Raw genomic sequence first — 9,616 nt, forward strand, 5'->3', positions numbered from 1 at the left:
AAAGTAAAGTCAGCAAAATCAGGCAAAATGTTCTTATTCTGAAATGCTCCATGTGTGATATGAAGTCAGTGCAAGTCAGTCAGTGAACCATGTAAACAATTTGCTGCACAGTCACACCTGACACTGCATTGCTCTCACTACTACCCCTCTTTTAAAACAGTCTGCCTCTTTTGTAAGCCTGAATTGAAGCCTTTTCTAGAAAAATCCTCAAAGTCTGTTAAGACTGCTGCTGTCTGTACATCTCTGGCTGTGCTCGTACTGGCTGAGAGTGCCTGTATTTCACCTGGGTCTGTGTAACCTGCTAAAGATGTCTGGACTGGGTCTGTGCTGGTACTGGATTTGGATCAAGCATCTACTCTACTGACAAATTTAAGCATAGCCACTTTAAATAATAAATATCAATACTTGATAGATATTAATGTTTTCAGCTGCATCAGGCCCACCAAACTGGCTCCCAGATTTCCTTTAACATTTTCAAAGCTAAAATACTATTTATACTAGGGCTGGGCGGTATGGCCAAAAATGTTATCACAATAAAAAAATTCAGATAATTCGGTAATTATCAATCATAATTGATAATTATCAGGAAAAATGTCAAATTATTATTTAATACTAAATGTAGCCTATAATTTTAACATAAGTTAAATAAGCTACAGCTGTGTAGCGCACAGAAGCTTTTGCCATGGTTTCTATTATTCAGAGCCAGTGAGCAACGAACTTTCAAAATAATTATAATAAAAACTGTGTTAACGTGAGATAAAATAATTGTGTTAATTTATTAATGCGTTAATGCGATAAAAATGCGTTAACTTGCCCAGCCCTAATTTAAACTACTAAACTACTTTTGGTCTGGACTAATGGATAGATCTGCCTGCCAGTTTAAGAATGGGACAGAGATCGAACCATCTGTTTTCAACAGTAACATGTTTATCTTTGATAATAGCTATGAGGGTGAGAGTTTAAATAATGCTCAATTGGTACTAAGGTGAAGTGACTGAGGGGGCAGTTAAAAATGGTGAGGGGGCAAATTCTTTTATATGTATATAATCAATCAATATCAATACAATCAATCTAAGCGCATGGCGCAGTTGCGTTTGGGGTGTGTCCAACTCCAATTTTGCTAGTTTGACGACAGAAAAAATGGTCTGTGGTCATGGTTCAAAAGGGTCGTACTTAGTCTGTGAATTGGTCATGGTCACGGTCATCTCTCCCCTACGCTGGTTTCTGTATTTTGTGTTTTATTGATGTATGAGTTTTTTCTTTAACAATTTACATTCATGATTAGAGAGGCTGCTGTCAGTCATTTTAAATGTTATGTGCGCAATAAAGTCACAACAAATTTATAACTGTAGTTATAAACTTGACATGAATGGACGGAGGAAACTGCAGAGGAAACTGAATTCAACTTTTGGCTTGTGAAATAATTTAGATGCTCTGATGGAGCTCAGAATTGAACAGGAGGACAGCTGCTTTACCCTTAAACAGTTTCACTGTATGAACCTGGACTGTGTGTGAGATCTTTTGGATGTGCAGAACAACACAGAACATCAATTAACATCAGATCCTGCATCGTGCATTTGCTATTTAAACAACTTGGGCACTGGGCGTGAAAATGACAAGTGCGCCAGTTGGAACTTACACTGCGCTTTGCACCGCTTTGCACCAGGTGCAAGATAGAGCCAATAATCTTTTTGGTCTTACCAAAATACCTTGCTATGCCAATTTCTGTTTGTTTTCATCCTTTGAAGGCAAAATGTCGGTGTTTTCACTATAGATGCGAACAAATACCTACCTTACCCAATATTCTAAACACAGCTGAATTTTAATGTAGCACAATTTAGAAAAATTACTGACTATAGGTGTCAATAAGGTGTCCTCAGGCTACTGTTCTGCTTGTTTTTACAGACTCCATTGGGCATGCAGACCAGTACACAAACAAAAGTATTTATTGGAGAATCAATTCCAAAATTCAAAGTAGATTTTTACCCAACGAAAAAATGTTTTTCTTGCTAAACAATAGCATTACATGGTGGTGTAAACCTATTCTTCACAGATAAAAAAACACGCTCTCTGCAAGGGACCACAAAACACACTTATAGCCTATCACAGGAAAGACAACTTTGCACTAAGTGTATTTCATAGGTTTCATGTTTACATACCACACTTCATGTTAGGTCTACTGACATATGTTTTATATCTCACAATATTTGCAAGCCATAATTTATAAAGGCTACATAACACTTTTAGGAGAAGTCAATGACTGGGGGACTTGAATATTGTATAGAAACAATTAGTCCTAGGCTACAATCAAAAAACAGCAGCAGTTCAATTTTGCCTGGCGGTGGTTCTATACTGGGGGGTGGGGGCGCAGAAAAAAAACAAACAACTTATACGGCAAAGCCCCCTCCTTCCCTGTCGTGGCACCGGGCCCGTACTAAGGGGCACCACCCCCACCACCAGCCTGAACTGTTTGATACAAGGCAGGATGGATCCATGCTTTCATGTTGTTTATGCCAAATTCTGACCCTACCATCTGAATGTCGCAGCTAAAATCAAGACTCATCAGACCAGGCAAGGTTTTTCCAATTTTCTATTGTCCCAATTTTGGTGAGCCTGTGCGAACTGTAGCCTCAGTTTCCTGTTCTTAGCTGACAGGAGTGGCACCCGGTGTGTTCTTCTGCTGCTGTAGCCCATCTGCGTCAAGGTTCCACGTGATGTGCGTTCAGAATATAGACTGTATTTTAAAAATGGGCGGAGCTGGTTGTCGCCATCTTGGCACGCATCACCGTGCGTCACTCCCAGATGACCATAATGGGCAAAGAGGCGGGTTGTGGGTGGAGCTGAGGTGATGTATTGCTGAAACCACTCCCGCCTAGCTCGACATGACCGAGTTAGCTCATGCTAAGGAGCTAATGCTATATGCTACTCTGCGTTAGCAGAGGTAGCTTCTAAACCCCCGGTGCTGTACGGTGGAGGTTACAGCCCAGCTACCTGTCTGCAGGCATAACGCTCATTATATGCTGGTAAAAAAGGTGGATGCAAATCTCTGCAGGTAGCCTACAACATATGTTCTGCCAATTTATGCATCCACCTTTAAGTTCCTTATCATAAATGTTGCTGATCAAACGCAGTTATCACCTCAGATTGTTTGCTGAATCTCAAGGAATGCTACATTATCAAGTGCAATAACTTATTGATGACAATATGTCAATATGTACTTTGAATCAATCATCCCCACTGATGAAGCCCACAAAGAATATATCCCCCCTCGGCTCTGTGCCTTTAAACCCTTCGTGTCCCTCCGGTTCAGGTCCAGCCACTTATAATAGTATGGGACTAGTATCTAACTGAACAGTGATTCCGTTACAGTACGTAGCCAAATCTTACATTGCCCGTTAGTAAAGTTTACCGTTAACATAACGTCAGCTAACAGAGCTGAGCCAGAGATGTTTGGCTGAGCCTTTACTTTACAACTTCACACACGCCTTTTCTTCAAAGCATTACCACCCTAATGTCTAACACTAAGGTTAATCTAATACATTTTGGCTTCTCTCTTCTTTCTGACTTGTCTTTGACTCATTAAAAGCTGCGGTTCGAACACACTAAATCCCGTTAACTTAGCATCGTTAGCAGCTTGGCGGTGCTCGTATGTGGCTAATTAGCGTAACGAGCTAAGCTAACAAGCTATATGCCGACAGCGATACCTGTTAAATATTGTTAACGCGTAAATAAAATACAGGAATTTCACTCTCCAATTAACACAGACTTCCTGGAGGTTCTCTCTCCAATAAATCACACAGCCTGCCATTATTCATCCAGTATGTGCATGTAGAAATGTCCAACAGGCTGAGCCTCAGAGCTCCATGTAGTAGCTGAGTGAGGCCTGTCACTGCTAGCCGGCAGTCACTCAGCTAGCAGTGACAGGGGCCATAGACGCTTGTCACTCAAAGCGGCCACGCCCCAAATAATGCAGACCTTTAAGGCTTAATATAATTTAAACAGGTGAGTTATAAAAAATCACCCCCCTCAGTTGTCATGAAGGGCAAAATTAGCAATATACATTAAAACCATCTTTTGTACCAGGCTGTAAACATGTTTTTCTGCTGTAAAGTTGGGCATTTTAACATGGGGGTCAATGGAGATTGCCTCCCTTTTGGAACCAGCCTCAAGTGGCCACTCGATGAATTGCAGGTTTTTGGTCTTGCAGGAAAGCTTCAGCCCGGAGACCGGAAAATTGCTGCTTGGTTCAGAAATGGTGTTCTGCATACCTTGGTTGTAACGAGTGGTGATTTGAGTTACTGTTGCCTTTCTGTCATCTCGAACCACTCTGCCCGTTCTCCTCTGACCTCTGACATCAAAAAGGTATTTTTGTCCACACAACTGCTGCTCACTGGATATTTTCTCTTTTTCGGTCCCCTATCTGAGCGGTGTCTCCCCCTTAAAAAACAATCAAATAATATAATGATATATACTTAGAATAATTGTGTAAATAGTAAAACAATACAAACACAAACAAGGCAGTTAAAGTGCCCTTTAAGTTTAGAAACATTTTGAGTCCCCCCTCTCTTGCCTCACAGTGGTCTAGTCCACTGCCTGCTCTCCTTTACAGCAGTCCGGTGGGAGAAAACCAGTTCAAATCCGTCAGTAGTTGAGAAGCTCCATTAATGTTAAGCAGGCTAGCAGAGCTGTTTTATGCACTTTAAACATTGGATGAATTGATTCTTTTGTCTTTAATACAGATGATGCTGAGTCATTAATAAATTAATCATTTCAAAAAGTTATGATAACCGATTATTTTTCTATGAGCCCACTCTGTTATTATAACATTACCTAGCTAATTTTTTGGTAGCTTGTTTAACAGCGTATTGGACTGGAACTCATCTTCTACAGCTAAAGATGCACAGATTGATCAGCTGGGGACTGAAATAGGCTGTTTATTTTCGCTTACTCTGCTCCAACCGGTGTCCAGGGCCAAGTAGTGTCAAATATCCAATTTACTGCCGGTGTCGTGCCGAAAAGTGATCACCTGCCGAAAACTGATGTTTGGTAGGCCTATGTGTAATATCTTTTGGATATTTGGAAAATGGGCTGTAGCCTGATTAACATGACTTACTGCCAACTTAGATATAAATGAAGACAATTTTGCAATTATCCATATGACTCTGCATTATTTTAAATGATTGAAGCCTGTTGTTATTGACTGAAAGGTTATTTCTGCCCTGAAATTAGTCGATTTCATTCAGAAGAGTTATATTTGACAGATTATAGCTCACCTAGTACTTTTTACCTCTTAAAATACCTTTAAATGGCCAATGCAACCCAAAAAATGCAGTAGGCTATTTCACTTGCCAGAAAGTGATTGAAGAGACTGGACAATACAACTCCAGCAGACGGCAATCAGTTTTCGGCAGATGATCACTTTTTCGGCACGACACCGGTCGCATTGAACGTTACAAACACATTGCGTCATGTTTCACATGTGTGCACAGACAGTAACCTCATGTCACAGCTGCACACACACAGGCTAAAACATGTCTTAGGTGTGTGGAAGTTATTCACGAGTGAAGAAGACGCTCACTACATCTGCAGAGAAACACACAGAAAGAGACGCTGTGGATATTGTAAAGCAGGGAACAGGTAAAGACACAGTGAACACAGCTGTTGGTGACGATGTCATTCAGACCACGGTGGTCTCTATCGGTAAGTAACAACAAGCCTCCTCCACACGCGGCTCATCTGCTGCTGTGAAAACGGAATCACGAGTGTGAAAAACCAAACGCGAGTTGTTTTAAATAAAACTGTTGACAAATAAAGTCAGAGCAGACAGACAGGTGTAGGTGTGTGCTTGTGTGGGAAAAGCAAGGTGTGCAGATTACTGTAGTTTGTGATTAAGCAAAAAAATAAATTGGAGAATTAAGTAGAATTAAAATGGTGTGCAATTTATTTCCAGCTCCTTCCAGTGAAGATGTTATTTTATAATCAATGTTTCATTATGACCATACAATTGAGACCAGTGAGAACATCTAACATTTATACTGGTGCTGTTGGGGATCATAATAAAAATAGATTTTTCCGATAAATAGTTACAAAAATGTTTGTGTACGTTGTCAATTATAGTTCTTGGAAAGAAAGAAAATTGGAATCAGCCAAAATTAGAATCGGCAGGTCAGACCTTTTAAAAAATCAGTAACTGGAATCAGCCAGGAAAATAATCTGTGCAGATCTTACTGTTTCCTGCTATATATATGTATATGTGTGTGTGTGTGTGTGTGTGTGTGTGTGTGTGTGTGTGTGTGCGTGTATGTAAGAGACATCATCATCTAGAGGACAGAAGTTATTTAGGATAATACTACCGCGTGGTGAACCTATTAACTTAAGTCATATTTAAACAACTATTGTTGTTGGCCAGAAAAATAATAGCAAGACTTCCCTCTGTTTACATGTATCCTATAAAAATACAATTTTGGCTGTATTATTTGTGTCCCCTTCAAAAATTGCTCTTGAGAATTTTTATGTTTATTGTCCCCCCCCCCTACTGTGAGATGAAATTTACGCCCATGGCCTCCGGTCAGGACAAACAAGACCAGGGGCGAGTTCAGCGCCAACAAAATGTAGCAAAATGTTTTTTTTCAATGGAAACGGTGGTGCCTCGAACAACCTGTTGTGTACACAAGCGCACTGAATTTTCCTGCCTTCTTAATGCCATTGTGTTTACAAACTTGTCGCAGCTGATTGGGCAATACCTGAGACACGCCCACCAAATGGGAGAAAACATACCTCGAAGCCTGCTGCAGAACATTGCGCAACGTTGCAAGGAAACATGTTGTTCAATCAGAAAACGTTGCATTACATTAAATCTACATGAATGGAATCAGCATTAAAATCTGATAAAAATTGCTGAAAAGGTTTGACAGCTTTGCCCCAAAGTGAGGTTTAAAAAGCATTTTTCCCGACCGGTTATACTCCTATTACGCATTCGTCACCACTTACGCGCATGCGCTATAGAAGTAAAACAGACCCTTACATCAGTAGAACCACACGATTGATTGAAATATGATTCCCGCTTTGGCTGTTAAAAGCAGACGATTGGCTTTCTAGCAGGAAGAGCGGGATAACCGCCTTTCCCCATGGAGTTGTATCGCGGATGTGATTGAGTGGCGTGTCTCCTCTAAAATGTCTCTGATGACCATAATGTAAACATTATTATAACATTATTATAAAATAAACATGGCTGATTGTGACAAACTCATGTTTCTTTGGCAAGTTTATGCTTAGTTAAACCCTCAGCAGTGCAGTTGGTGTTAATTAAAAGGATGGCTAGTTTATTAAAAATAAGTGATATCTAGTTGCAAGCAGTTGTAAGCGGGGGCCAAGCCTCCCAGCGCAAGCCGTCCCCTCGCCCCGCGGAGGCCAAGCCTCCCAGCGCAAGCCGTCCCCTCGCCCCGCGGAGGCCAAGTCTCCCAGCGCAAGCCGTCCCCTCGCCCCGCGGAGGGCGCGCGAGTCGACCAGGGCGCCCCGCCGTGGCTCATGGGACCCGCGGGGAATAAACGGCCAGAGTTTGAAATGAAAGGGAGTTGCGGTTATGGAGATGAATGGGAGCGTTATTTGATATTCAATTAATAGCGCCACCTAGAGGCTGACCGACACCAAATTTTGAACAGCTGATTAGGGGGTAATTTGGTATCAATCGGACTTGTGGTTATGGAGATATGAAATGCATGTAAGTCAATGGGATTCATTTTGACGTCTTTAATCTGCAATAACACCGCCACCTATGGGTATATTTGGGTGACCTTTGGTGCCTGTAGTAAGAGGAGGATGTGGAATAATACGGCACTGCTTTCATGTCAATGTGACTTGTGGTTATAGAGGAACAATTTTTTTGGATTAAATAGTGCCACCTAGGGGCGAGTTGCACCAAATTTTGCACAGGTCCTCAGGGGCTGTCCCATATTACTGCTCCAAATTTGGTGTTGATTGGCCATTCGAAAGCGAAGATATGACATAATTTCCTGTTGATAGCGTGTTTTGCAAACATTTGTTAGCCTATAATTGCACCATTTTTTGTCGGATTAAAATTTCCTCTACAAACTTTCATCAGCTTGGTCCAGAGATTATCCATGCCAAGTTTGGTGTTGATCGGAGTAATTAAAAATAGGTTTTTCAGTTTTTGTGATGTAGCGAAAAAGAAGTTTAGGCGGAAATGGGCGTGGCCTATACCACAAGATTCAGCTCGATCCCCCAAATGTTTTCTGAATTTTTAACATTTTCCTGAATAACTATTGGGTAGAGAAGTTGAGTTTCAGAGACTGTTTACTGTAACCAGCTACCTAATAACATTGAAAAAATATCAATATCAATTTACATGCAGAACAAGTTTTACTATTTGATACTAGTATGTATTATTTTAATTTAATACTTTACTTTGCCTTTTAGTTTATGGTTTACCATTTACAATGTGTGCTTCCAGCAGCGTTTAGTTTTTATGCTCCATATATCTGGAACAAACTCCCAGAAAACTGCAGGTCTGCTGAAACTCTCAGTTCCCCTTCGTGGGAACTCGAACTGCGTCGGTGATGACACTATGGGAACGCCTCTGAGCGTGGCAGGGCTGAAATCATGAATGAAACTACTCCAATCCTATTGGCGTTGCTAGAACGGTAGCGTGTGACGTGGCATATATAAGCACGCCGGCACACCGGACACATTAGCTTTTTTCTATTCAGCAGGCACTCTGGCATGTTTGAGACTACTCAGAAGAAAGCTACCACAAGACGAAATTACCTGGAAGGAGAAGCAGAGGAGATGGCTGGTGAGCAGTTCAGGCAGTGTGTCTTTCCATGCCCGCGCTACATCACGGCTGGGGACAGTCATGCCCTGTGTGTTTCCTGTCTGGGGATGCCGCATGCCCAGGCAGCTCTCGAAGGGGGTTGCTTGCGGCCATTGCGAGGCCCTGCCCCTGAGAGTGCCGAGGTCCCGTGCGGGTCTTTTCTCCGGAGACGGCCAGATGCGGTCTCCCCGTGGCTCGGGCCCGGCGGTCGCTGAGGCGGCGCAGCGGCTTCGGTTAATCTCTGAAGGCATCGGGACTGCCGAGGCTTTTTACCGTTCCTCGTCTGCTGGCTCCGACTCCCCTCTTCCCCGTTCAGGAGCCCGTTTTTCGGCTTCTCCCCTCGAGGTGTGAGCCCGGAGAGGCTGCAGCTGTCCGGCTCTGAGGAGCTTACGTCATCAGTTAAGCGCCAAGCTATTCAATTCAATTCAATTCAATTTTATTTATATAGCGCCAAATCACAACAACAGTTATCTCACAGCGCTTTTCATAAAAGAGCAGGTCTAGACCGTACTCTGTGATGATATTTACAGAAGCCCAACAGTTCCCACCAAGAGCAAGCACTAGGCGACAGAGGCAAGGAAAAACTTCCTTTTAAGAGGCAGAAACCTCGAGCAGAACCATGGCTCAGGGTGGGCGGCCATCTGCCTCGACCGGTTGGGGTGAGAGAGAGAGAGAGAGAGAAAGAGAGAGAAAGAGAGTGAAAGAGAGAGAGAGAGATGTAAGGAGAGAGAGAGGGGAGGGAGGCAGCCTACACAATATACACACAGAGGTACAGACAGCGAAGGT

The sequence above is a fragment of the Micropterus dolomieu genome, linkage group LG15 (assembly GCF_021292245.1).
Source record: "Micropterus dolomieu isolate WLL.071019.BEF.003 ecotype Adirondacks linkage group LG15, ASM2129224v1, whole genome shotgun sequence".
NCBI lineage: Eukaryota > Metazoa > Chordata > Actinopteri > Centrarchiformes > Centrarchidae > Micropterus > Micropterus dolomieu.